Consider the following 27527-nt stretch of genomic DNA (forward strand, 5'->3'; position numbering starts at 1 on the left):
TATTTGTTATTCCTAAATAATTACACGTGAACTTAATTTTTTATTAAAGTTCAGGATTTTTAATCTTAGATTTCATTTTATTTTTTGAGATGATGGGCTGGCTATGTTGCCCAAGCTGGTCTTGAGCTCCTGGGATCAAGTGATCCTCCTGCCTCAGCCTCCCAAGTAAATGGGACTATAGGCATGTGCCTCCGCACCAGCATGGAATGGAATCTTATCCTTTGTGGTTGTTTGTGGAGGACAAGGCAGGTGTTCTGTGTTCTAAACTGGATCACATGCTAAATAAAGACATCACCTTAATCACCAACACAAAAAAAGGAGCTTGCATAGTTTCCCCTCATGTTAGAAAAGACAAGGTTGACTTTCATTCTTTTGTCATTTTGAGCACTAGACAGACGGCTCCTCAGAAATGAGCAGCCCTTTCTCTGGGCCTGTTTGTTGGTTTTGTTTTCATCGAAAAGATCAAATACCTTTCTTAGGATAAGAGTCATGACTCTTTAACAAAGCACATTCTCTGTTCCTACAAAAGTCCATTTCCCCCCATCCTCAGCATCTATCTATCTTAGTTAGAGAATGTTCCTCACCAAAAGACTACTGCTTCCATGTCTGGCCACAAAGCCACAGATAATACAAAAGATATTAATATGTCAAAATGAAAAAAATGGTTGTAAAAATATTCCAAACCATGCCATGCCATTGAAAGAAGATTTTATTCTTTCTTCATTGCTGTGTGTGTAACCAATGAGGCTTCTGGGCAACACAAGGTGAAGGCATCCTCCTCAGCAAGAGAACATTCCCACTTCCCCAGCTGTTCACAGCTTTTCCAAGAAGAGAACACTACTGGGGCCCGAGCCCATGTTTTCCTCTCAGGAGTTGACTAAGCTATCTTTGGATCTTCAGAATGAGCTGTCTCCTGAATTCCAAACTCCCCGTGGCCACTTTGAGATATTGAATCACTCCGGTTGTAGATCACATTTTTTAGTGTGGGAGGTCCACAGCTTTCTAGGAATAAAGCAGCTCACAAGCATTAATGGAAGGTCACAGGCCATTAATCCCGTGGCCAAGCCTACTCATTGTCAGCTTTTCAGAGAGCCCTGCCTCCACCAAGCGCCTCAATTAGTGGGTTTGGGTAGGCTCAGGGCCTTCCCAGGGGCAGCAGGAGGCGGCCCAGAGACACAACCCCACCCCCAGTGCGGCTCCCCCAGGGAGTGACTGCCAGGAAGCACAGAACTGAGCGCACACCAGGGAAACCAAAAACCAAATGAGAGTATCTGGCAAGTAAAGGAGGTCAAATTACACTGAATCTTGAGTATTAAGTCTGGTACGACTCATTCCTCTCCTTAAGAAAAACAAACTACCAAATGACCCACATAAGGTATATTTAAGGACTTTAAAGAAAATTATAGCCGGCTGATAAGGGAATTTTGGTGGTATATATTAAGAATGGTAATGATGTTACAAACTATGGTCGTGTGATTTGGATTTCTATAAAAGACAATCCCCGGAAACTACCTAAAATCATAGCTACCAGAAAATAGAAATTCAGTTCTTTTCATACAAATGTAGCCTAACCTCCTCTTCTTGGAATCTTCATTTATCCATCTGCTACTTCCCATGTGAACTAGAATTAAAATAATTTTTAAGATTGCCCTTTCTATTTTAGCATAGAATTTTCCCAGTGCTAAATGTACAAAAGTAAAATTCTTTCAAAAGATTTCATGAGACAAACTACATATATGACAAATATTATGTGCATAATCCTGTGAAATGTATTTATGATTATTTTCACTTATCCTTTTAAATCTTTTTATCCATTTTTAATCAGATATTTTTGAAAATAGAATAGTATGAAAGTTTTTTTTTTTGTTGTTGTTGTTCCAGCTAAAGTGCAGTAGCATCAACATAGCTCACTATAATCTCAAATTCTTGGGCTCAAGCCATCCTCCTGCCTCAGCCTTCCAAGTGGCTGGGACCATAGGTGTGCACCACCATGCCTGGCTAATATTTCTATTTTTTATAGAGATGGGGTCCTGCTCTTGCTCAAGCTGCCCATGAACTCCTGAGCTCAAGTGATCCTCCTGCCTTAGCCTCCAAGAGTGCTAGGATTACAGGCATGAGCCAATGTGAAAATAGAGTAGTAGACGTAGAAGAATAGCTCCTTTCCCCATATGTGACTGACAATGAGATGTGGCAGAATGCTTGTGAAGCAGGAGAGTAGCCCAGAGAGAGGTTCAATTTCAGAGCCCAGGGTTTAAGTTTAGTGTTCAGGTCATAGTGGAAACTAAAGCCCTGCTTTCCACGTGTCTATCTTTATAGTCTGCAATTCCTTTGGCCGTCCAAAGAAGGAGCACCATAACATATTAAAAAGGGTTACACATGACATCTAAGTAAGACTTTGACAGTGGCAAGAGGGTTGTTAGGATGTTGGGTTTCGAGGGCTGCTATGACTTCCCTTAAAACATGGAAAAGCCTTGTCCAGCTTTTGCATCATGCTCTGTGGAAATCATTTCAAATTCTTATTTAACATTTTCAGCCACATCTGTTAAAAGTGTTGGTAAGTGGACGGAGCTTGTAGAAATGTGCAGGAATGTTTGCATAGCCTCTGCCCACAAGTTTCCTATCGAAGTCGATGTGGAGACCCCAGAACGCTGATGTAACAACAGACTGCACTGCTCTTGGGCTCCGCCTTACAGAGGAATCTACTTACAAAAGGTTTGGGGCTGTAGCAGTTATTAAACTCCACGCTGGGGAAACTCACTCTAAATTCCACTCCACTAGGAAATATCCTAGGGAAGTTGGAAAGCAGAAGCCTCAATTACACGGTCAGGGATAAAACAACCATGGGGAGAATCAATTTATTATAGGAAATCAATCCAAGTAAAATACCCAACTTCAAAATATTTCTTAAAGGCTTTTCCCTCCATAAGGATACATTTCTATAGCTTTTAATTTGGCAAAATTCTTTTTACATATATCATCTCACCCAGGATCTTGAAATTGCAATTCTTTCTTTACTTCTAGAGATTCACTCTGCTTGCCTTTTAGTTGGTGCTTTTCTCTCTTTTATGCTTTTTATGTAAAGACTGTCATGTGGTACCAAATTGCAGAGCCAGACCTCTAATTGTGTTTATCAAACTTTTTTTCTGAATCATCTTCCTCACTTCCTCTCTACACATGCAAAGAACCTTTTCATCCCCTAAGATGCTAAGAAATCCTTTAGGATCCCCTTAATGGTACAGAATAGGATTTTGTCTGTAAAGGGTAAGCTTGGGAGGCGAAAAGCCATTGTGATATCCAGTTTTCATTCCCATTAAGAGTGAATGCTCTAATCCAATTGAACACACATACATTACTGAGCATCTCCTATGTGTCAGGCACCGTGCTAAGAGGTAGAGGTACAAAAATGAATAAGACGGGTCCAGCCCTCCTGCTCTGCAAGTTGTAAGAGCTTTAGCATAACCCCATGAAATAGAGGATTATTACCATCACCCTTTAAATGAAGAAACTGAGGCTTAGGAAGCTTTTTTCTTTCTCGAAGTCACACAGCTAGTAAAGGAAACTGGTCTTCTGATTCTAAATCACATGCTTTTCTTATGAATCCATTCCAATCCATTCTACCTTTGTCTTTTCATATATATATATATATATATATGTATATATATACATATACACACATATACATACACACATATCAGATTCCTTTGCATATTATTTTTAAATTCAATTTCATATATTTGAAGCATCAGGGCACCAAATTCTAATCCTAAAACTTTTTACATGAGGTTTCTATTCTTTCATTTGTTCAACATTTATTGAGTACATAAGAATAACAACAGCTACCACTTATGAGTAGCTACGATGCATGTCAGGTACTCTGCTAGGGAGAAGTGCTATTCTTTATTTCTGTTTCACAGATGCATGAACTGAGGCTTGGGACAGGGCTGGGATTCAAACTCATGTTTGTTGTACTTTGAAGGTGGGGCTCCTGAGTACCACTGTATGCACCTGTTAGATGCCAAGCACCATGCTAGGTGTTAGGGCTCTAAGGGTGAACAATACACAGCACAGCCACCAAAGAGTCCAGTTGTGTGACAGACACATGAATTAATAATTATATCATGCAGTTGTGAATGCAATGAAATTGACAGGGAAAAGTAGAAGAACAAAAGGAGAAAGCTTTATGACTGCTCTTAGATAACAGGTCGAGCATGAAAATCATTTTGCTTTTCTCATTCTGAAAATTAGAGGGAAACAAGCATTTTACTTCTCAGGATCCGCTGTGGCTTGCTTTCCCGACTTTATGAATCACCTGAGAATTTTGTTAAAATGCAGATTATGATTCAGCAGGTCTGGGGTGGGGGTCTGAGATTCTGCCCTTCTAAAAACTGCCCTTCCAAGTGGTGCTGATGCTGCCGGTTGCAAGGCACACAATCTCTATGCTTCCGAGCTCTTTCCAAAGTCTGCTACCATGGCAATCTAACAGGCACCTGGTCGGATGAGCCATTTACTCACATCCCAACTGAAATAAACTAATTTATAACTCAGATCTTGGTGCCAAACGGTGGACCAAAGCAAAATTAAGGAGGTAAAACGCTTCGTTGGGACATAACCACTTTTTTCTTCCTCCTGTCCCTCCCTATCCCTAACCCCCCAGGGGTAATGTACTCATCCAGCCTTCCAGGTCCTTAGAAAAGTTCTCTTTTTTCCAAGATGATATCGACTTGATTGCCTAATCTGTGCAAATGCATTAGAGAGTGTTTATAACAGAAATTTGTTATTTTTTTCTCTGCTGACCTGAATGGCTATTTCTGGATCTTGTTACATGAGCACCCTCAATGAAGCCACTGTTATTTCTGTGTAGACAACTGAGTCAGCTGAAGCTGCCACATGTACCTCCAGCATGCTTGACAGATCGGAAGATGCTCAGATGACCTGCCAAACTCTGTCAAAAGCAAATAATGAGCTAAAAACTTAAAAACTTTGCATTACTGTTTCCACAACTGTACAGCATACTTGGATCATCATTCTGTCTACAAGTGTCAGGTTCAAAGACACTTTAGAGACTGCCTGAACTTTCTAAAAATATTCCTGAGCAGCTCATCATGAGCTCTCTTAGTGCTCTCACATTTTCAAATTGGGGGAAAAAAGTGACCGCCAATGCTAGAATATCGGGAGTCCTCATTGATGGTAGGCTGTGTTTCAAAAATATATTTTTCGACTAATTTTTTGAAATCCTATGCACCTTTCCATGGAAACATAAGGTGCTTAAAGGTTAAGATACTGGTATGATTCAATATCATTATGGGTTAAAGGACCTTAAAGGGCTACCCTGAGAAGTCAACTATCATTTATAAGCCTGGCGGGTATAAAGAACATTGGACCTGGAGTAAAATTCCCTAGGTTTGGGGTTTTCCCAATTATGTGACATTGGGTAGGTCATTTTAAACTCTGGGACTCAGAGTTTTTACAGTTTTCTGGAAAATGTTACTTAGAAGATTGCTGCTATCTACAAAAATTCTTTAGCAACTGTAAATTTCTGTGTAAATGGAAAATACTTAAGTTTATCATTATTATTAAATAACTGAATTTGAACATATCTCCCTAGACAACCGGGTCTGAATATTACAAGGTCAGGAAATACTAAAATAGAGTCAATTCTAGGCAAACCAAAGAGCTTAAATGGAATGGGAGGGAATACGTATCTTAAAGGGATTTTGTGGATGTGGCCTTGATGAAAAGGGCCCTGAGGAATTTCTAGAACAGGACTCTCACTGGCTTTTCTGGCCCTGCTGAGAAATCTTTTGCTACCTCTTCTGTAATGCATGACCTTGGAAAACCCCACAATTTGACCACCGTCCGTCTAAGTTGGCAGCCTAAGGAAAAAACCAAAAACCAAAAATCAAAAACCAAAACTTAATCTTCTGATCACAAGCGAAACTTCTCCTATTAGCTTTTTGTTGAATGGTAGCTCCTAAGATTGTCGTAGGGGTTACACATTTTGTAGACATCATTTCATTTAACACTGTGTTTAATATTTTTATTTCCTTCAAACCTTTGGGACCCTAGAAGCTCTTGTCTCTGCCTTCTTGTTCCTCCTCATCCCGCAAGGTGCTTCCTTTTTTGCTCCCCACAGGGACAGCTAATGTGTCGTCTAGTCTTGCCCATTTGTACGATGTACTAGAAAGCCAGGAAGAAGCTCAGATGACTTGCCAAACACGGTCAAAAGCAAACAGTGCACTAAAAACTTGAAAACTTTGCAGCTGCCAAGTGGTTTTAGTAAAAAAAAAAAAAAAAGAAAAATCCATAATGAGATGATCTCCAAGGTTGATGGCAGCTCTGAAATACTATGATCCTAATTGGCATAAACAATGAAAGGCAAGTGTTTTGGAGAGTTATGTTCTGATTTTGTGAGGTCCCTACCTGTCAGAACGCCCTGATCATGCCAGACATTCAAGACAGGTGGAACACAACTAGTTTCACGTGTCCCCTATAGGAGTGGGACAGTGTCTTAGAGCTGTGTGTCCAGAGTCCAGCGCCACTGCAGCCTGGTCAGAGGAAGGCTTTCCTCATCACAAACTCCTCCTTGAGCACCATTTAGCATTCATTTTCAGACCCCAGGGCCATAAAAGCAGTGATGATTCCTACCTCTGGTCACAACTGTTGACTTGTGGTCTTTCTACACTCACTATCACAGCTCAACTGCAGCCTTAAGAAGGGGAACTCCATTTGTGTTAGGCTACAAGGAAAGGTTTCTCATAGTTGGTTCAATCTCTGTGTTTTAAACCTATTTTCTCCTTGTCCTTGTATGCTCTGGTGCCCCAGGCAGGTACCATATCTGTGTCCAGTAATTGTGCAGCAACACAAAACCAGGAGATGCAGGCCTTTTTGTCTTCACTGGTGTTTTGAGGTGGCACAACACAACTCACTGCTAGACTTGGTCAGTAGTTCTTTTTCCAGATTTTTCCCTTATCTCTAACAGGATATGGCACACGGCCCCTTTTATTTCTCAGTCTAGGCTGACTGATGGAGAGATGACCCAACACTTAGAACCACATGCACAGGGAAAACGTGAGCTCAGGAAAGCTTCCGAGTGTATGCTTTTTAAAATGTGTTTGTTCTGCCAGAAATCACACTGCTTTCATATTGTGAAGAGCTATAATGGCATTCTCCATATGTTAAATGGACGTTTAAACTTATCACTACATCTGCCTGCTCCAATTTAACTAAAGAATTCAATGTGCTAATGGACTATTTCCCTCATGTTTAGAAAGTAATTTATGGATTCCCCAAAGAAAAAAATATAGTTCCCGTTGCATTTCTATTATATTTTATTCTAAGAAAGAAGAATTAACAATAACATTTCAGAGCACTGGGATATTTTGTGGAGAGCAGAGAGGTAAAGGTATGAAGGATGAATAGAGTTGACTTGGGTTACACCGTAAGTACAGCTGGGACAAGAACCAGGTCTCTTGAAAATCAGTTTAAATTTACTTATTGTTAATAATAAACAATAAGAATGTGTTGTGACTAACTTGCAAATGTTTTGAGTGAAGATCATTGTTTAGACTTAAATTTTGAACTAAAGGGGTAGAAACAACCATTCTTTGTCTTAACTCATGTTTTCTTTGAACAGTTTAGTAGCCATTGCTGCTTTCTCTTTGATTACCATTTAATTCTTATATGTAATACTTTTAACTTGATGTTTTAATTCTTTTAATCTCTAGATCCTCTATGCATGGTCATCAGTAAAAAAAAAAAAATTTACGTAATTTTTCAGATAGAGAAATCCAAGCTGCAATAGTCTCTCAACCAAAGTCATACAAAATCATTAACAGGCTGGTAACAAAGTTCAAGGTTATTAATCATTGTTTAACAATTTAAAAACAAACTCCCTCAATTATGAAAAACAAACAAAAAAATACACACGCTTCCAGATTCCAAGACCAACCTGTAAAATACCACTGGGACCCACGAGAATATAATGTTAAAAAAAAATTTCTTCCCATTGGGATGGGCTGCAAATGCCATGAAAAGTATGACTCAAAGGGAGTTAGGCTAGATGTTATAGCTCATAGAAAACAATTGTTCTACCATCCTGCATGGCTCAACTGCGTCAGATTGCTCAATAAGACATGCTTTAAAGGTGTCAGATGACTCTTAGAAACCCCACCCAAGGTCCCAGGTCTGGGCAAATTATCATGAATCGCATAATCACAGACACTTAGGTAAGCAGTTTAGGAAAGACAACTTAATAGACTCTCCCACAAAAGAGGTGAACCTGACTAACTCAGATTCACAACTTGACTGGAGTTGGTGTCCATGGTGATGGCTAAGTATAGCAGTAGACTCCCAAGAGGAGAAAAAAGGCCACACATTCTTGAATACAATTGCAATCCTTATAGTCTTGTGGTCTGAGTGACTAATTGTGAGCGCTGTTGGTAAGCAGTACCAAGAGCCTCTGGTTCCTTTCAAATAAGACAAATAATAGCCCTGTAGGACAGATGTTTCTTGTTTCTGGGCACAACTTGATTGCAAAGTTGTCATCAGCTTCCTGCTACTCAAAACAGGGATTCACAGGCTAAGCCTCCCTGCATTAGATTGTCTGTTCCCAAGTCCACTAAACACTCCTTTCACAATGAAAAAAAAAACATGTGATCCATGGGTACAGTGAAAGCTCCCTATAGTTCAGTTATTGCTTAGTTTTAATGTAAGTTTAAAAACATCAGTGTAGAAGTCCCTGCACTTTGGACTATCTATATTTTTAAAACAAATATCTAAAAAAAAATCCCTAGGGTATCAGTGGTTCACTTTGAATGTAGGGCTGGATAACATTTGTCATAAATGTGGCAGGACAGGAGAAAAAAGTCACATCTTGAGATTTTTATAGATAAGAAGTGTGTTTTATTTTTAAATGAAAAAGTGACCTATATTATGATTCAAGACAAAAATATGCTAACATCTGTTGGAGTTAGAAGTTATTTTCCAGTACTCTATCATTTATCTTTTCCAACATCACTAATGTTCCCTACTTTCTCCCATCAGATAACCATTATCTCTATGTGGTCCCTCTCCTAAACACTTACCAAAGCCTGCCAGCTGGTCAACCTTCACACCAAACCTATAGTGTGATTCCTCCCAGAAGTACTGGTATTTAATCAGGTGTTCATATTGTAAGCAGAGGTGACAAAGTTTTAATAGGGGACTTTCAAAAATTATTCACAGAGAAGCATGCCTCACCAAGTATGTTGTCCATAAGAAAGACTGCTACAAAAGGGAACTCTAACAAACTGCAGCCCTGTGATGGAAAGTACCCTGAGTACATAAGAAAACTCTCATTACAATCCTCCATCTACACAACAGTCACATTGGAAAATGATGAAACAATTCCCCAAATTGAACTCTTAGGTGTCAAGTGCTGTGCCAGGATCTGGGGGGATGTACGGATGAATATGACGAGTCCATCTCAATCTTCAACCAATTCATGTTCTTTGGAACGAAAGGCAAATCAAACACGGGCCACCTAACCTACCCTACAGAGATGGCTGGGCCAGTGACAGATGGGCAGAGGCGATGGTTGGAAGGTTAGGCTCTCCTCTGATCGAGGTTTCTCAAATGTTGATGCCTAACAACAGATCATGTGGGCATCTTACTGAAGTGCAGATTCTGATTGAGAATGTCTGGGGAGGAGCCTGAGCTTCTGCATTTCCAAGATGCTCCCAGGTGATGCTGACCGCACTTTTTGAGTTAGCAAGGCCCTAGAGCAATTAACACCTGAGATAAGAGAAAGCCCAAGCTTGGATTAAGGGAAAGGTGTCCAAAGCAGAAGAGGGAGCAAAGGCACAGGCAAAGACACCAAATCTAGAAGCATTATGCTGGATACAGGAAACATTAGAAATGCTAAGGGAACATTGTACATATATTATAGTTGGATGTAAATACAGATAAGAGCTTTACACAAAAATAGTTTTTGTAATAGTTACCTGAGGGTGGTTAAGATTAGGAGTGCTTCCCCTCCCCCACTTTTTGAAAGAGTCTAATGAATTTATGTTCATTAAACAATAAAAGGATAAATAAGTTTCTCCTCTGTGTGCCAGTGGGAGAAATTATTTCCTGGGGTGCTTTTAATAAAATGATGACACAGGCTCTTCCAATTTGGGGCTGTATGATTGGATAAGATAAAAAGATACTTAATAACTAACCACAATTATATAATATTGTGGTTATGATGGCTACCTAAAAAAAACTTTTTTTTTTTTTTTTTTTTTTGAGACAAGGTCTTGCTCTGTCATCTGGGCTAGCGTGCAGTGGCATTATCATAGCTCTCTGCAACCTCAAATTCCTGGACTTAAGTGATCTTCCTTCGTCAGCTTCCGGGGTAGCTGGGACTACAGGCATGTACTACCACGCCTGGCTAATTTTTCTATTTTTTGTAGATATGGAGTCTCATTATTGCCCAGACTGGTCTCAAACTCCTGGCCTCAAGCGATTCTCCCACCTCATCCTTCCAAAGTGCTAGGATTACAGGCATGAGTCACTGCGCCCGGCCAAAACATGTATTTTTGAAGAAATAATTGAAGGTATAACATTTTATAAAATGAGTTGAGTAATTTAAAATATTGAAGAAAGTTTTTATAATCCATTAATAAACTTTTCCTGGGAGAGAGTGCAGGAGGGATTATACAAATTTCTGGCAGAAAATAACTTTGTCTTTGATTTCACAGAGCAGTCAGTGACTGGTAAGGAATTTATTGCTTGGTGCCCTGCAGCCATAACGAGATCAGTTCCTGAGCCATAAGGAGAACTTTAAGTTTCTGAGGAGCAAAAGGAAGAGTCTGTGGTTGACTTGGACATATAGCCACCAGCTGCACTAAGATAAATGCTCTATGATTCCATTCCCAATGTATAGATGGAACTGTTAAAATGAACATCACCTTTCTTCCAAATTGGTGAATGTTGCAGGAAACCACATCTTATAATATTCCATCAACTGCCAGCCCTATGTGAAGCAGACCGCTAAACAAGTCTTAGGACCATGTCACCATATGTCCTACAGTCATGAAGATCTACACACACGTTATCTAATAGAGTCTTGTGACAATGTCAGACTCCACTGTCTCTATTTGACAGATGAGAAAACTCAATTTGAGGGATGTTGATGCATGATGTTAACATCTCCGAAGTCACCCAGTTAGCAGCAGAGGCAACTTAAAAATACAGGCTGTTTGACATTCTTGCTCCAATTCCAGGATTCTTTCTACCCCACACTACTATAACTTCTAAAAAACAGGAAGACAGGCATAGAGAAGTGAGGTTTTTGAACTCAAAAACAATTATCTATAGAACTTTTTTTTATTACTTTTTAAAACTTAGAATTTCATAAGAATAGTTAGGAGTTTCCTACAGGCCCAAACAGGATCTCCTTTATCCAGTTTTAGAGGAAGCCTGGGATACAAATATTTGAATGTGTGGTATAGGCATATAAATACCTGAAACGAAGAAGCACACAAGAGATTTGCTGGCTACCTGAGGGCCAGGAATTGTGATCCACTTAATTTATAGGTTATTAATCAAGGACAAAGCAGAATGTTATTTATAATAGGCTGTCAAGTTAGTTCACCTGAGAATCTGTCTAAAAATTCATTTGTCTTATTTCTTCACATAGATTTATTATAAAACATTAGAAATGGCCATTTAGGATTTTCATATGAATAAAATAGAAATGCAATGATTGCATGTTTTGAAGATATTTGATCCAAAGAAACTATTTTGTCTTAGTTGTTAAAAGAGACAACTTGTTAAGGACTATTTCAACAAGGTATTAAATAAAATGAGCAATATGTAGAAAAAGCAAATAGTTCAGGGGTTCTTAAACTCCAATGTGCACATGAATCACCTGTAGGTCTTTTGCTAAAGTAAAGACTCTGATTGAGGAATTCTGGACTAGGCCCCAAACTCTGCATTTTAAGATACTCTCAGATGATGCTGATGCTGCAGGCTCTGGGACCTCACCTGGGCATCAAGCATCACTGGATCACTTGGAATCGCACTTTGATTAGTAACGCACTGTTGACACGGTTGATGGATTTCTCACATTAGCCCCATCTGAACTAACAACTTGCCTATGAAAGTAGTTATTCTATAAAAACATCTGTGAAAGAATAAGAAGTACTTTATCTTACCAAATAAAAAGATTGCTGATTTTCTAGTTCTTCTTTTTATTTCTTCTCAATTAAGCAAATTGTGCAGAAAACTTTGCTTAATGACTTTTTTTTCCTTCAGTAGGTGAAGGTAGCTAAGACATTTTAATTTGTTATCTCAGAAATATAGCCTCAAATCAGATATTTTACAGACCACGAAAACTGATGATTTTGATATTTATTATATGATGAAAGTAGGGTTGCCAAATTTAGCAAAAATAAAAATTAAAAAAATCCAAATCACAAAATGGATGCTTAGTTAAATTTGATTACATTTTTACTATAATTATATCCTATGTAATCTATGTAATGTATGGGACATACACTAAAAAAAAATAAATCACTGTTTATTTGAAAATCAAATTTAACTGGTTAGTCTATATTTTACCTGGCAAGCCTAGATAAGAGCATATCCCAAATTCTAACTTACCTTGAAGCTCTGAGAGGGCAGATGCTGGGATGGAAAATTAACAGACCCACTGACAGTGCTGCTGAAACATTCCAACTGTTTAAACAAACTGCTTTCTAGACTTGCCAGTACCACATAACACACTTTGTTATTACCAATGCTGATTTATGGAAGCTCCTTTAGGGAGCTTTGTGCCCAGAAGACCACACTTAAAAAAATCATGATAAAGGGCAAACTGGAAGTGAAACTAACAAAGAGCCTTACTTATAAATAATAAGTATAAAATATAAATAATAATAATAAATAAAATAAATAATATAAATAAAAATAAAAATATAAATAAATAAAAATAAAATAAATAATAATAATAAAATATAAATAATAGCTTCTTTCTGGGGAAGAACGAGGCGGGACAAAACAGGAAGGTTTTCCTTCTCGCTCGCTCTCTCTCTCTTTTCCACTTTATAGAGGGTTAAGAAGCTCAGTGGAAAAACTAAGATAGTGGGTTCATGATAAAAATCATGAAAGATTTTTCTTAATATAAAATTTTGTCAAATGGATCAGATTTACCAGCTTTTAAAGATGGTAATCTAGTCCTCTGCTTCAACTCTTATGCATAATATCCAATGAATAGTTTCAGATACTTTTAGCAAAACTAAAAGGAACTACTTATTTTCCAGTTGCCTTTTCTTGCTTACTTGCCTTTCTCCTACCTACTTCAAATATCAAGTTATTCCTGCCATGTTTATAATAAGCTGGGAGCAAGGTGTACCTATTAGCAAAACACCTTTGAATGTTTTGCCCCTGTTTAACAAATTGACAATTATGAAGTCCCTACTCTAGGAAAAATATAAGTCCAATAATTTCCTAATTTTAGAAACTGGTTTAGAGGGAAGCTACTAGTGTTATATGTATAGCATAAGCTACATTGGACAGAATATATTTAATAAAAATGTGAAATCTAGATCATAAGGGAGGACAGGTAATTTCACTTAGACTGGTCCCTTCCCAGTCAGCATGGGATCTATAGGGAATGAAGTTTATTTCGGAGTTAGAGAGCTACATACCATTTTATCAATAGTCTTAGGATGGGGTTAAACAAACTTAAAATTTTTTTGGTTTTGTTTTTTAAAATAATTTAGCTAAAGCCCAACATTTACATCATAATGCATTGTTTGATTTAGTGGAAAAAGAACCCCTTTGTTTTGTCAGTCTGTAAATTACAGGTGAACTGATTCAGGAAGAGATGAAGAGGATACCAGTTATATATATAACTGTTAAAGTTAGTCCTAAGTGAAACTCATCTGCCAACTCCCAGTCTGTGGCATTAACAATTCATCAAAAGGAGGAAGTCCTCTTAACTGAAGAAAGTTTTATGACAGGTAACACAATAAAAACTTGAGACAAATTCCTATCTATGTAGTTATTCTTTCAAATAGTCTCTCTAGAATCTTAATAGTAATCTTTCCAGCCTTGCTAATTTCTGAAACAGATGGAGCCACGAGTTTCAACTCAAACAAGCTTAATATAATTGTATAAAGTTTGTCAGCAGTCATTTTTGAAGTGTGTAGATTACTAGGTTGTTGGAAGCAAATTCATTAACTTAGTCTATAAAGGTCTGGTGTAAGAAACAAAATTTGAGTACTTCTGAAATGTGGCAAAATTGGAGCAAAAATTGTGGAATTAAGAAATTGTAAATACTACAGCCAGATTTTTCCTTATCACAGATTAAGAAGAATAAATTCCCTTTAAATGTTCATGACAGTTGCAGGTGAATTACGTAAGAGAGTTGTATTTATTCTTTGTGACCTCCAATAGGTAAATGCGGTGAAGAGAACTTCCCATGATTGGAATGTGCTTTGATGGAGACATTCAAGCATACATTGGAGGACTCTTCAGTGAAGATGCTGTACAGGGAATTTAAACTTTCTTTGGGTGGTGGGACCAACTTTTAAGGGCCTCTAATAAGAGAGTTGATGCTTCTATGACTTGGGGAAAGATTTAAAGAACTTACTACCTTTGGTTACCTAGATGAGAAGCTAAAGATGGCTCAGACTGTCAGGGTTGGTCTAGTACAAAGGTTATTTAAGAATAAAGTCACTGAGAGCATGATGTACATGAATAGTTTCTACTATTACAAGGAAGGAGGAGCTAGTTAGAACCGATCTTGTCTAGCCAAAGCCTCCAGGCAAGACATCAAAACTTATATGATGTAATAGACACTGGAAAAGGAGCCAATAACCTAGTGTTCTAGACTTGGCATTACCACTTTTGGAAGATCAATTAACTTTTTGGATTCACTGTGCAATTTTGCACCTGAGAATACCATCTACTCAATTGTGTTCACGCCCTGATAGGTTAGTAAGACCAAAGGGCTATGTAAATTTAAGGTAATAAGACTGGGTGGTGCTCAGCTGTTCTCAAACCCTTTAAAGCCTCTAAAATTTAGATGACACCCTTTCTTTATACCCCACCCCTTTTGACCTATTTCTAAATATTGCAGAGCTAGGTTTATATCATCCTCTGATAAACAGTTTCTGACTAATATGGAGTAATCCTATTAGTCCTATTTTTCTAGACAATTTTCAACCTTTCAAAATCTTACAGCTCCCCAAAAAGGGAGCTTTTCCTTTTGTTCACATTTTCACATTTCAGAAGTGCACCCCCAGTTCCTTTTCTAAGCTATGAAGAAGTGAGAATGAATGCATTACTTTGATCACTGGAAAGTCTTATTAACATTTATTTTTGGTGGTGTCTATCAAAGAATATATCCAACTTACTACTTTTCAGCATGCTGGCTATTTAAATGTATTTGTGCTACTTTACTGAGAGCAGTAGGCAGATGATAATAAAAGCTATTTAAATATTAACTTATTTTGCAACAACTCCTAACTTAATGAATTCCTTTAGGCATGCACATAACTGGATGTGCATGTTTTTATTTTTTTCAAAATAATGGGCACAGAGTGAACCTGTGCCCATTTTGTAAAGTGAATGTTTGGCCTATGAGTATGTAGTTAAATGTTACAACAATTATTAGTTATGTTCAAAATGCTAAATTGTTATATATAAAAATGTAGGTGAACAAATGGGTTATCATTTTATAGCACTTATTTGGCCTCCACATATCTGGAATGTGTGTCTTGAAAAATAACAAAACTAATGTACTCAGGATGCTTTGTTTTCCAATGTTCTCCCCACCTTCTGATCTTCAGTACAAACAAGCAGTATCTGATAACTCTGACTGTCTTGTTCTCTATGGGGGCTACACATAAAGGCCCCTCTATGACAGGCTCCGATGAAGTTCAATGGCTGACAATATTGAGTACTATGTGCAAGGCAAGTGTTGCCCCTTAAAGAAATTGAGGATGGGGAAGAAAACATTTAGGAAATAGTACAGAGACCACTGGTGACCAAGAATAAAGAAGAAAAAAGAGGTATAAAAACAAAGTAATATTAAAAAATTTAAAATATAAGTTTATTAAGTAAACTCTGCATCTTTAAACAGGCTATCTTAGATCCTTTGGGGATGACTTTATTTTTTTTTTAAAGCAAGAAACTGTTGGTCAACAGCAAACATAAAATTTTGTGTAAAATGTTAGGTGTAACCATGTCTATTTAAATAGATCTTTTCCTCTACTCCTGGATGTACAAACAGTAATTGACTTTTTTTTTGTATTCAAAATTTATGTACTACAAATTCATTCTTTCTACTTCGAATAACTGAAGTAACTAACCCAAACCAGTTTACACTTTCCCAAAAGTTTTTCATATGCCTCCCACCAAGGAATTTATAAGATGTCTAATTGGCTTCCTGTTTCCCCTTCTAACAGGAGAGAGCATTATATGAAGCAGGTAGAATGGGGTGTCTGAAAAGGGAGGGGCTCCTGCAAGCAAACAGATCGCTATCAGATATTAAAATGTGCTCTCAAAGGAGTGGAGCATGTGTCAATAAGCTACTTGCTGTAATTACTTCCTATTCATTACTGGGATGGCTGCGGACTGCAGCCTGCTGACTCACCAGGCTGCCGGAGTTTGTTTCTGCCGGGTTTCCCTACTGCCTGCTACACATGAGTCATCACAGGAATGAGTTTCTAACCTCTCCCTTAACCACAGTTCAGAAACCAGGCAATGACAGTGAACTTCGATCTTTCCAACAAGAACCAAACCCTAGGCAAGGGAGGGGAAAATGATGTGGTAGGTGTCACCACAAGCCAGGCTGCCAGATGACAGTCCCCCACCCCAGGGCGTTAGTCATCGGCACCTCAGTTTCAGCGTCTTTTCTCTCACCCTGCCTAGTAGTTAAACTGGCACCTTGTCTTGCAATGCCAGCTGCTACTGGCCACCGACCTCTTTCTTTGCAATAGGGGTTCTAAACATCGCTGCACAATGAAATCACCTGGAGTTTGCTTTTTGGTTTTAAATACCAATGCCTGATTCTCACCCCCAATCTGATTTAAATGGTTTGCAATGTGATCAGGACATCAAGATGTTTTCAAAGCCCCCCAGGTGATTCCAATATACAACAAAATTTGAGAACCTGCGCTTTGAAGCAGCATAGCTAACCCATTCAAGGAAAACGAACCAATTAAGCTTACCTAGCTAGGGACCACTCGGTCAGCTCCCAAATCTATCTTAAGAGATCTACTGATACATGGCCCCTAACTGATGTCTTTGATGAGTGTGGCAGAGAAGAACGACAACAAAGCGGACATTTCCAGAAGGGACACTGGATAACCAGGGACCATTGCCCTCTTTACTTGCTAAAAATTTAGGCAAATTTTGTGTCCTAGAGAAGCATCTCAAATCTTGCTATTCTCCCGGTTACCTTTTGATCTCTGTTCTGTTTCATTCCAGTGTCCTGTTGGGCAAAGTTGTAAGCCGCGGGTCCTCAGATTAGCAGGTGCTGTGTCTGACCTCAATCAGGACGGGACTGCCTGCTTCACCTTGGCTGGGACCGAACCTCAGCCTCGCAGCGCGGCCCAGGGGCAGATACTATGCAAATCAAGAAAGTTCTTCCGTCTCCGCGCGCGGGCGGGCGCGGGTTTAAGTACTTAACTCTTGATTTTGCATTGACTGCAATATAGTGCTTTTAGTGACCCCCTCCTCCTGCCTAGCGGATCTGGACCATTTCTTTCTTTCTTTCTTTTTTTTACACGAGGATTTGAGTAAGTGAGAGCAAGTGGTAGAGAAGACCCTCGGGGAGGGGACAGCAGCGTTGGCTGGTGCCGAGGTGGAGGGACGGCTAATGTTCGGAATATTAATCACTCCACGCGCCACTGACCCGGCGAGGAGTAGCAGAAGGTGCTGGGGGTTAAGACAAAGGCTCCTCCGGATCAAAGGGCTGCAACGCCCCTTCCTCCGAGGCTACAGCTCTGCCCTCCGCGCTGGTTTGGCAAAGTGACTCAAGGGGTGGCCAAACCCACCAGCCCTTTTGGGGTCCGAAAGTCAGCTTTACCGAGTTCTCCAGGTTCAGAGGGGAGGGCTTTTCTGCTCTCACCCGCTCCTTCCGGCTCTTTGTGGGATTTCTGGGTTCGGTGCGGCCCTTGTAAGGGGAGACGGAAGAATTTCCTACCGAAGTATAGTGGGGAATCCCTGAGTACCCCTCGACCCGCGCGCCGTGTGCTCCCTACAGAATAACCACTTAGGTGCAGAATAAGAACCCGCTTCTTTCCCCACCCAGCCGGCTCCTAAGTCCTGGGCGCCTGGAGCGCGAGGGGGAGCCGGAGCCGAGGAGCCTTGGGGCTGGCAGCAGCAGAGCCGGGGGCCCGGGGTGCTCCCAGCTCCCCAGCCGGCGGGCGCCCGCGCGCTGCACTTCCTGGTCTGCCCGGAGCGCGCAGTTCCTGCCGGCGGCCCCCGGCTGTCAGTGCCTGTGGCCAAACTCCAGCCTCCAGGTCAGTGCGCCGCGGTCGCGCCCACCGCGAGACCCCCTCCTTCTCCCACGCTAAGTCTCCCAACCCTGGACGGCCACGGTCACCCCCCGCCCCCGCCCCCGAGCCAGCCCACTTTGCTTCTGCCAGCGTGGCAGCCCCGACTCCCTCCCCCTTTCCTGGGGTGCGCAGCGCTGGGGACCCGAAGGAGAGATGCAGCCCGAGGGAGCGCGGGGGGTTGCACGCCTGGGGGGCGCGGCGCCGACCCCAGCACAACTTCTTGCTGGGCTCCGGGACCCCCGGCTCCACTTGCTCTGTGATGCGCAAGCTGCAGACCTAGCGGCGGGAGGAGGCGCGGCCAGAGCCTGGCGGGGGAGGGACTGCGCCACAGCAGGGGGTGTTGGGGTGCGCCAGGGCGGTACCGCTTTAAATGCACTTGACTCACCTGCTCCGGCGCTGTCGCCTCCTTCCTCTGCTGACAGCTGGGGGCTTTGTTTTCTCCACCCACCCCGCCGGCCGCGCTCCGCCCCCACTGCCGCACGTGACTCGCCGTCTGCCACCGCCGCCTCTTGGTGTGTCCACCCGAGAAAGCCGGGCCAGCACCGCCTCTTCCTGGGGGTGCGGGTGCAGGTGGGAACCCCTGTGGGCGACAGTCCAGGGCGGGTCCGAGGTGACCCGCCTGAGGACGCCGGCTCGGCCCTAGCAAGCCAGGCTGAAACAAAATCGTGACAGGGAAGAGAGTGCCAGCCGGCGAAATGAACTGGGCTATTTGGCCGCACCCGAGGGAGAGGAGGCGGGCGCGGTTGCAGAGGGGGTTTGAAAAGGCGACGCCACACCCTGAGTTAAGTACCTTGCAACCAGCGGCTTGCACACCAAACGGAGTGTATCTGCTTTTTGCACCAAGAGTTTGTACTGATACCTGGAGCACGACTGATAATGAGGGGGCAAACTAGTTTTGGCAGGAACATTATTAATTAACCTAGACAATTTTAAGAATAACACGATTAACAATTAAATAATACGTTTTATTGGGGTTTCAAATCTGCTTGTTGATGCTGTTGGTATTTGGATTCTATTTGGAAAATGGAATCCAGGCTGGAGAAACTAACTCCAGAAGATTATTGATGTGGGCACTTGTCCATTTGGAACAGCACCTATTTTTAATGAAATGAATTGAGAAAATGTTCTGGCTTCAAGACCCAGCACGGTATCTGCTGCTTTTGGAATTGGTCCAGACCCTCGCCGATCACAATGATCGCTGGTGTTCGAAACTGCAAGAACTTTTCTGAATCCTTCCTTTTAGCACTTGGAGAACACATATATGCCCCCACCTACCAAATTGCTACTCAGGGCAAAGACTGTCTATATCTCGTCCGGCATTAATTAAAGCGAAGTCTTCATAGTGGAGAGATTTAACGCAGTGCTTCTCAAACTTAGCTGTGCAGAGGGATCGCCCAGAGATTTTGTTGAAACCTAATTCTGATTGAGTGAGTCTGGGGTTGAGCCTGAGACTGTCTGCATTTCTAGCCAACTCCCAGGTTATGGCAGTGCTGCTAGTTTGAGGACCACACTTTCAGTAGCAAGGCTTAGAGCACCTGCTTTGGCATTGGCCAGCCTATTTTGTGCCCTGATTGCATCACTTGCCAGCTGTGTAACCTTAGGCAAGTTTCTTAACAAGCTATAAAATAGGGATGATCCTAATTCTCACCTCGTAGGGCTGTCTTGAAGATTAAGTGGGAAAACCCACATAAGGCACTTAGAGTAGCGCCTGGCACATATACCTAGGGCTCAGGATATGTTAGTTAATTCACTCTCGAGGTCATTCCTGCAGGGGCAAAGCTGGCACAAAGTCCAACAGCAGGGGGAGCAGTGTGTGGAATGGGCACAAGGGTGAGGTAGCCAGCCTGAGAGGAGGACTGTGCCCTCCTAGTGCCTAGTGCATGCCAGACATGATGCAGAACAAAGCATGCATGTTCAAAAGTTTTTGTTTCTACTTTAAATCTTTTATTTCAGAATATTTATTTCAGAATATTACAGGGGTACAGACGTTTTGCTTACATGTATTGCTTTTGTACAGTTTGAGTCAATGTTGTAAATGTGCCCATCACCCAGATAAGGTGCATTGTACTCGTTAGGTATGAATTTATTCAACCCCTCCTCCCCCTCTACTTTAAATCTTGATAAATTAGTTCTGAGACATTGAATTAAAAAATCATTTTGCTTTCTATTACAGATAATGTCCAGCTGCCTGTCAGATGGGTAATCTATTTTAATATCTGAGAAAGTAAATGGATTGTTAAGGAGTAGCACATTTTTTTTCTCCTCATTAAAAACCTTGAAATTTCAATTTAAATGAATTTATTAATGAAGATATGGTATTCTTAGCTCTCAAAATGAATGGGTATTGTCATCTTCCTTCCTTGCTTCTCTTCCTCTCTCTGTTCTCCAAATTTGAGTGTTTCTTAAGATTCACTGCTTGGCTTTTTGTTTTTTTCACTCTCTGCCGTTGCCCTGGGAAATTTTATGTATATCTTACATTCAACTTTCAAGTGTGTGAAGATTACTTCCGAATCTATATGCACATTCTTAACCTGTTCTCAAGCCCTATTTCTGCTTTTCCTATTGTTTGCTAGGCATTTCCATTGCATTTCTTACTGGTTTTTAGTGTGTTCTAAATTAAACTTCTTCATGGTGATCAATCAAGATGGTTATTTGCATTGGGAAGCCCTCAGTGCTAATCCAGGGACCTGGCAAAGGGGTGGGACTCACAGTATGATTTATCTTAGCTGCCTTCCTGCTGCTTCCAGTTATTTCTTTGAGTCTTTACTATCAACAGTGACTGGAATCAGTATAAATACCACTTACACAGTTGTGGGCTGTAGCATGAATGCTGGTCAGTGGGAATTGAGCTAGTGAGAAACTGCATCAGTCAGGATAGGTTAGACTTGGGCAGGGGTCCTCAAACTTTTTAAACGGGGTCAGTTCACCATCCCTCAGACCGTTGGAGGGCCGTTGGAGAGTGCGGTGCACATTCCACACATGCGCACTGTGGGACAGGGACCAGTCGGCTGCTAAGCAGGACAGGCAGCAGCCGCAAAAACACCTGGCAGGCCGGATAAATGTCCTCAGTGGGCTGCATGTGCCCCATGGGCGGTAGTTTGAGGACGCCTGGGCTAGAGTATGCTGCTGTAACAAGTGCCACTCAAGTCTCAGTGGCTTAATATAACAAAAGTTAATTTCCTATTCATGCAAATCTCCGGGGCATCTATTGTGGTGACTCATTGTTCTAGTCTGCTTCATTCCTGTGACATCTGCATGAGCACCCTGGCAGAGGAGGAGAGTGGAGAATTGTGCACCAAACCTCAAATGCTTTCACGCAGAAGTGATGCAGGTCACTTCTCACATTTCGTCGAGGAAAGTCACATATGGTCATTGCCTAACTTGAAGGGGGTATGGACTCAGAAGGAATGGGAAGGTGGAAATCTTGGTTTATGTGTGAGTAATATTCACTACATGGGTCCATTTTACACAAGAGGGTTAGGGATGAAATGAAACTGAAAACAGCCCAGCTACGGTAGGGTGTGAGCATAGATTGCCAGTGTGGAGTCTTTAGGGGAAGTGTTAATGTTGTTGTAATTATTATTATACAATAATATTATGTAGAAAAACAAAAGTGAAAAATTCTCTCTCTGTCAGGGTTATCTTATGATTTAGCCAAGGTCAGTCTACCCCAGGCATTGATCATCCAAACGCTTCTGTGATACAACAGCCAGGAAAGACCATCTATCTTAATTATACCCTGGGGAACATAGCAACCATTAAATAAGTAAGGTTACATTAACACAAGTAAATGTGCTAATTTTGATGACATTGATGGTCATTCTCTACTTGAGGAGTGAATGTATGTCTAAAGAATGAGATATTTCAGCAGAATCACATTGTTCCATGTTTTCACTATGATTGTCTGAATTATGCCTTCACAAAGAATTTTCTTGTTGTGTTCATGGGAATGTTGAAATATAGCAAAAATAAGTAAACAAGGGGAAATAACTGATATCGATATGAGAAAAATGAAATTATAGATTTCAACTAGCTTTGGGCCTCTTTCTCTAAAGAGCAGAGATTGTGTCAATTAAATTTGCTTTCTACATTTCTCGACACTTCGTGTGCTTAAAACGAGTGAAACATTGATGAATGCTGTAAACTCTAAATTGCTATTCAGATATAGGATATTGTAATGTGTTGCTGGGCACTGAATAATGCTTTTGATCTCAACAATTTTATGTTGTCTCTGCCCACATCCATTAGTGACATCTAATCTCCTTTTAAAATATTTACCTCTTTATAAAGCTCAAATATTTTTATATAACCTGAGTACTTCCTTCCTAAAACTAATTTCTGATAACTTCAATCACACATGTCCACAACTATCTAACACAAAGGACTGAAAAGGAGAGACAGCATTTATCAATTAATGTTTTAAACTGTTTTCTCAAATCCTTTAAATTTTATCTGATTACTTTTTACCTCCGGGTCTTTGCTAAGATGCAATACTGCATTAGGTATAAATTATTACCTCAAGAGATATGCTTCAGTGAACAACTCATAAATATATCTGTAATGCCATGTAAGACTGAGATGGAAGTGTTCATTACCAAGATCTGATAGTATTTATTAAGATGAGTAGTAAAGGTGGTGTAGGATGACAGCTCACAGGGATCGCTGCCTTGTGATGACTCTAGCATCTGTTCACAGAGTAAGTGTTGAAATTAAAAGCAATACCACCTTCAAAGCATTGTGCAGGCTCTTAGGAGTAAATATTTGTGAGTTAGCTAAACATATATCATTTTTTAAAGGAAGTTCAGGAGTGATCTTGAATGACTGGCCAAAGTCCTAATTTCTGGCTATGACCACTAGCAGGAACTGCTGCTTCCATAAGGTAACATAGAATGGAAGAGCAAAAATAGACTTGTTCTGTAACATATATCGATGTATACATTATAGGCTCTGTTTAAGGTATGTCAAAAGGAGAAAAATGTTGCCTTGGCTTATGCAAAGCCATTCATTGTGTGATAGAAGTGTTTATGATTCTATACTACACTGAAAGTCATATACAAATAAATACATTGGATGTGTATATTTTTATATACAGGTATAGCTGGAGAGAATTTTGCATAACAGTATTTTTTATCACAGTACATTTTGAAGGCAGCAGATTTAATTAATTTGTTAATTAGTAGTTATATCCTAAAGAGCAAACCTATCTTTCAACTCACTTTCTCAGATGAAATGGTTTAAAGTTTTCTGTTGCAGCTCCATGGAGCCCAATGCCCAAATGGCTTTCTAGGGACCAGGGGGAGCACCATTGTCTCATGTTGTCATCCCTTGGAAGACAATGCAGCCAATTTTTGTTGAATTGAAAGCTATTCTTGATTAATTAAACCTTACTTTGCCAATTGCATCTTCTTTGCAGTTCCCCTGTATCCTGTCTATGAATTGGTCAGCCAGTGTAAAAATAATAGGTGATTAACTTCTTGCCACTCTTCAGAATTTTTTTTTTTTTAGAGACAGGGTCTTGCTCTGTCACCTAGGCTGGAGTGCAGTGTTGTGTGATTATGGCTCATTGCAGCCTTGAACTCCTGGGCTCAAGTAATCCTCCTGCCTCAGCCTCCTGAGCAGCTGGAACTCTAGAAACACCACCATGCCTGGCTAATGTTTAATTTTTTTGTAGAAACAGGGTCTTGCTACATTGCGCAGGCTGGTCTTGAACTCCTGGGCTCAAGTGATCCTCCTGCTGAAGCACTGGATTTATAGGTCTCAGCAGCCACACCTGACCTCAGCAAGTTCTTTCTATTGGTCTTTGATTCGTCAAGAAACATATGTTCTTCTTTGGCTTTCTAACTTTAAAATTGCTTCAATCTTTCTAAGTTGTAATTTGTCCATCAGACATTTTTGTGGTGCTTTCTACTGGCAGTCTCTGTATTAATCGCTGTGGCTACCCAAGTGGTCTTTAGTTTTGAGAAGCTTACAGCTTAGGGAAAGACAAATGTGTACATAGCGTGGCTCAAGTAGTGTTGAGTGAAGAAAGTGCTGAGAGAACACTGGGCGGTCAGGAAGAACATTGGAGATGTGCTCTCATTTGTGTTGTGTCTTGAAAGATAAAGAAGAGTATACCAGGTCAAGAAGGCTTGGGATGAGGCAGAGTGTATGGGTAAAAGTATTCTAGAGAGAAAATGTGAAAGACAAAGATAAGATCAGAGATTAGAGGACGGGGAGAAGTTCAGTGTGGCTGATGGTAGGCTGTGTGGACTGGATAGTTCAGTGGAGTGGACTAGGCAAGTCCTGGTATATCTAGCTGAGATGTCTGGATATAACACACTGGCTAATGTCTCCAAAGCGCAGTGAGAACACCGCAGGGTTGTGTGAAATGGTAGACTGGCACGTGGGAAGAAAGTGTTAAAAACTTGGCTATCTATCTGAAAACATAAGAAATAATTTAGGCTTTACTAATAGGTACTGTGTGGATTGACATTGGTGTCCTCACTTAAGACAGAGGGACTTACCATGTGCAAGGAATTCCAAGGGAAGGTCTGTGATCCACAACACTGAGGGAGTGTCCTTAACCCCCTTACTCATTCTTAAAGCAAATTACAATTTATAATATCAGCAGTTTATGGATACTTGATTAGGTGGTAATGTGTTACTTTATCTAGTTTGACTAACCTAAGCCTCAAAAATGGATAAACGACTTTAAAAGATTGAAGATAAAATGAATAGTACAAGCATTAGTGAATTTTAATGAAAGTCCCTGCAAAACTGGTGGATGGTTTTGAAAAATGAGTATCATAATTTTAGAAGGTCATCCAGTGATATGCTTCCTCTGTTTGCATGTGGGTCTCTGGGAGGTGGATTCTGCAGCACTGCCAGGCGTCAAACCAAACATCAGAATAAATTGCTCTCAGAACCAAATTTGTAAAAGTTGCCTTCTCACAGTAAAAATTTTGAAAAATTATAAAGTATATTTAACCACATTACTCTCACTAAACAACATTGTAGTGATAGCAAAAGATTTTATCTACCATGAATAAATAGAATATAAAACAGGGTTTATTTAATCTTTAACTCACTATTTAAAATTGCAATTTTTATGTTGTTTTCCTACGTGTACAATGACTAATGCACTAGCTGTATATCTATGTTATTTACAAATGAATATGTGTATGGGAGCTAAGTGTTTTACTTATTAGAATGTGTAGGCAGAAGGAAAACCAAAAACGGTATTAGAGAAGAGGAGTCTATGATCTGGTTTGTTTTTAGGAAGATGACTTCAGCCACAGCAGGGAAGAGAAGATGAGTGACCAGAGTCTAGAAGATCAGCCAGAGGGCAAGTATTTTGATCCAAATGAAAACGGATGAGGACCTGGCCTAAAACAGTGATAATGATGACAGAGAGAAGAGATCACCAAAACACATGGTCTTTAGTAGGAGAGAGAGAGAGAGAGAGAGAGAGAGAGAGAGAGAGAGAGAGAGAGAGAGAGAGAGAGAACGAGAAAAAGAGAGAGAGGGAGAGAGGGAGAGACAGACAGACAGACAGACATTATTTCCAGGTTTGTAGCTTGCCAGTCTAAGTGGATGGTGGAACAGTTACTAGAGACGATGAAATGAGATATTAAGCAAGATACAGAGTTCAGTTTGGGACATGTGAAGTCAGAGGTGCCCAAGGGATTCTGGGACAATGTCTAGTGGGGGGTTTAAATAAAAGTCTGAAGCTCAGGAGAGCTTAGAGATACAGATTTCACAGTAGCTTTAATTTCTTGATCTGTAGCCCTTCCTACAACAGCTGGCTTTGAAAAATATCCTTTCCTTTAAAGACAAATTAACATAACAGTTTAACATTTATAATTATAATGAAGTGAAAATGATTAAGAATCAACTACCGGCATTGCATAATTGCATAATGGTAATGGTAATGCATCATTATTAAACAGACAATCCTAGAATTTTAAGTGAACATTTAGGCAGTTTTGCACACTACTTGACCTCTTGAAAAACATATTGTCCTTTGCTGGCTTTTCACATTTACTACTTTGTTATTCCTCAACGGTTCTCTAAACTGCAGTTTATTGTAAGATAGTCTCTCTTGTACCACCTAAAACCTTGTTGTGCAAGCCAGCCATTTAATTTCTTTTATTATGCTATAGAAATTGTGAACGTTTTCTGATTCTTCTTTACACATGTCCCTTCCTCAGGAACCATGAGCATTGTAAAACCATGGCATGATTCCACTTTAACCCTCCATCTTCTCCATATTATTTATTGAACATCCTGTCAAGGCATGCTCCTGCTAAGTTATGATGATGCTCTTCTTATCATGCCATTTCCTCCAATTCCTTACTATTATGGTGATATAATAAGAAATACATATTTTGTCCCTGCCCTGGTTCCTGGCACAGAAATCCTAAAAACCTTGCAATATCCTGAGCAATAATGGTTCTATTTGTGCTAATATTTGGTGTTTGACATTTCCTTCTGACATAGAGCTCCTGATCCTTTGGAATTTCCTGGGTGATAGGAACATCTTTTTTTCTAATGAGGTGACTCTTGGTAGACTCCTGGATGGGGGCTGGTCACCAGAAAGACCAAGCCATGGTTAGAAGCCTCCCTGTCATGCTTTAGGAAGGGGAGAGGGGCTGGTGATTGAGTTAATAATCATTCACACTTGCATGTTGAAGGCTTCATAAAGATCCATGAACTACAGGGTTCAGAGAGCCCCAGGTTGCTGAACACATGGAAATGCTGGGAGGGTGGCTCACCCAGAGAAGGCATGGAAGCTCTGTGCTCCTTCCCACATACCTTGCCCTATGCATCTCTTCTGTCTGTCTGTTTATCTGTATCCTTTGTAATATATTAATACTTTACAATAAACTGACAAATGTGAGTAAACTGCTTCCCTGAGTGCTGTATGAGCTATTCCAGCAAATTAATAGAACCCAAGGAGAGGGTGGTGGGAGCCCCAATTTATAGCTGGTGGTTCAGAAATTGTGGAGGCCG

General features: G+C 40.4%; 1 protein-coding gene and 1 long non-coding RNA gene across 2 annotated transcripts in view; one reads left to right on the plus strand and one right to left on the minus strand.

The window, feature by feature from the left end:
* Positions 1-19013, minus strand: part of MAPRE2 (microtubule associated protein RP/EB family member 2) — a 138679-nt gene extending 119666 nt beyond the window's left edge. The window contains exon 1 of the mRNA XM_020282377.2: positions 18922-19013. The gene's annotated coding sequence lies outside the window, so the exon portion shown is untranslated. The remainder of the gene's footprint in view (positions 1-18921) is intronic.
* Positions 18435-27527, plus strand: part of LOC142861563 (uncharacterized) — a 71339-nt gene continuing 62246 nt past the window's right edge. Inside the window, exon 1 of the long non-coding RNA XR_012912787.1 lies at positions 18435-18500. This is a non-coding gene — a long non-coding RNA (uncharacterized LOC142861563). The remainder of the gene's footprint in view (positions 18501-27527) is intronic.

This window comes from Microcebus murinus, chromosome 17 (genome assembly GCF_040939455.1).
Source record: "Microcebus murinus isolate Inina chromosome 17, M.murinus_Inina_mat1.0, whole genome shotgun sequence".
In the NCBI taxonomy this organism is placed as follows: Eukaryota; Metazoa; Chordata; class Mammalia; order Primates; family Cheirogaleidae; genus Microcebus; species Microcebus murinus.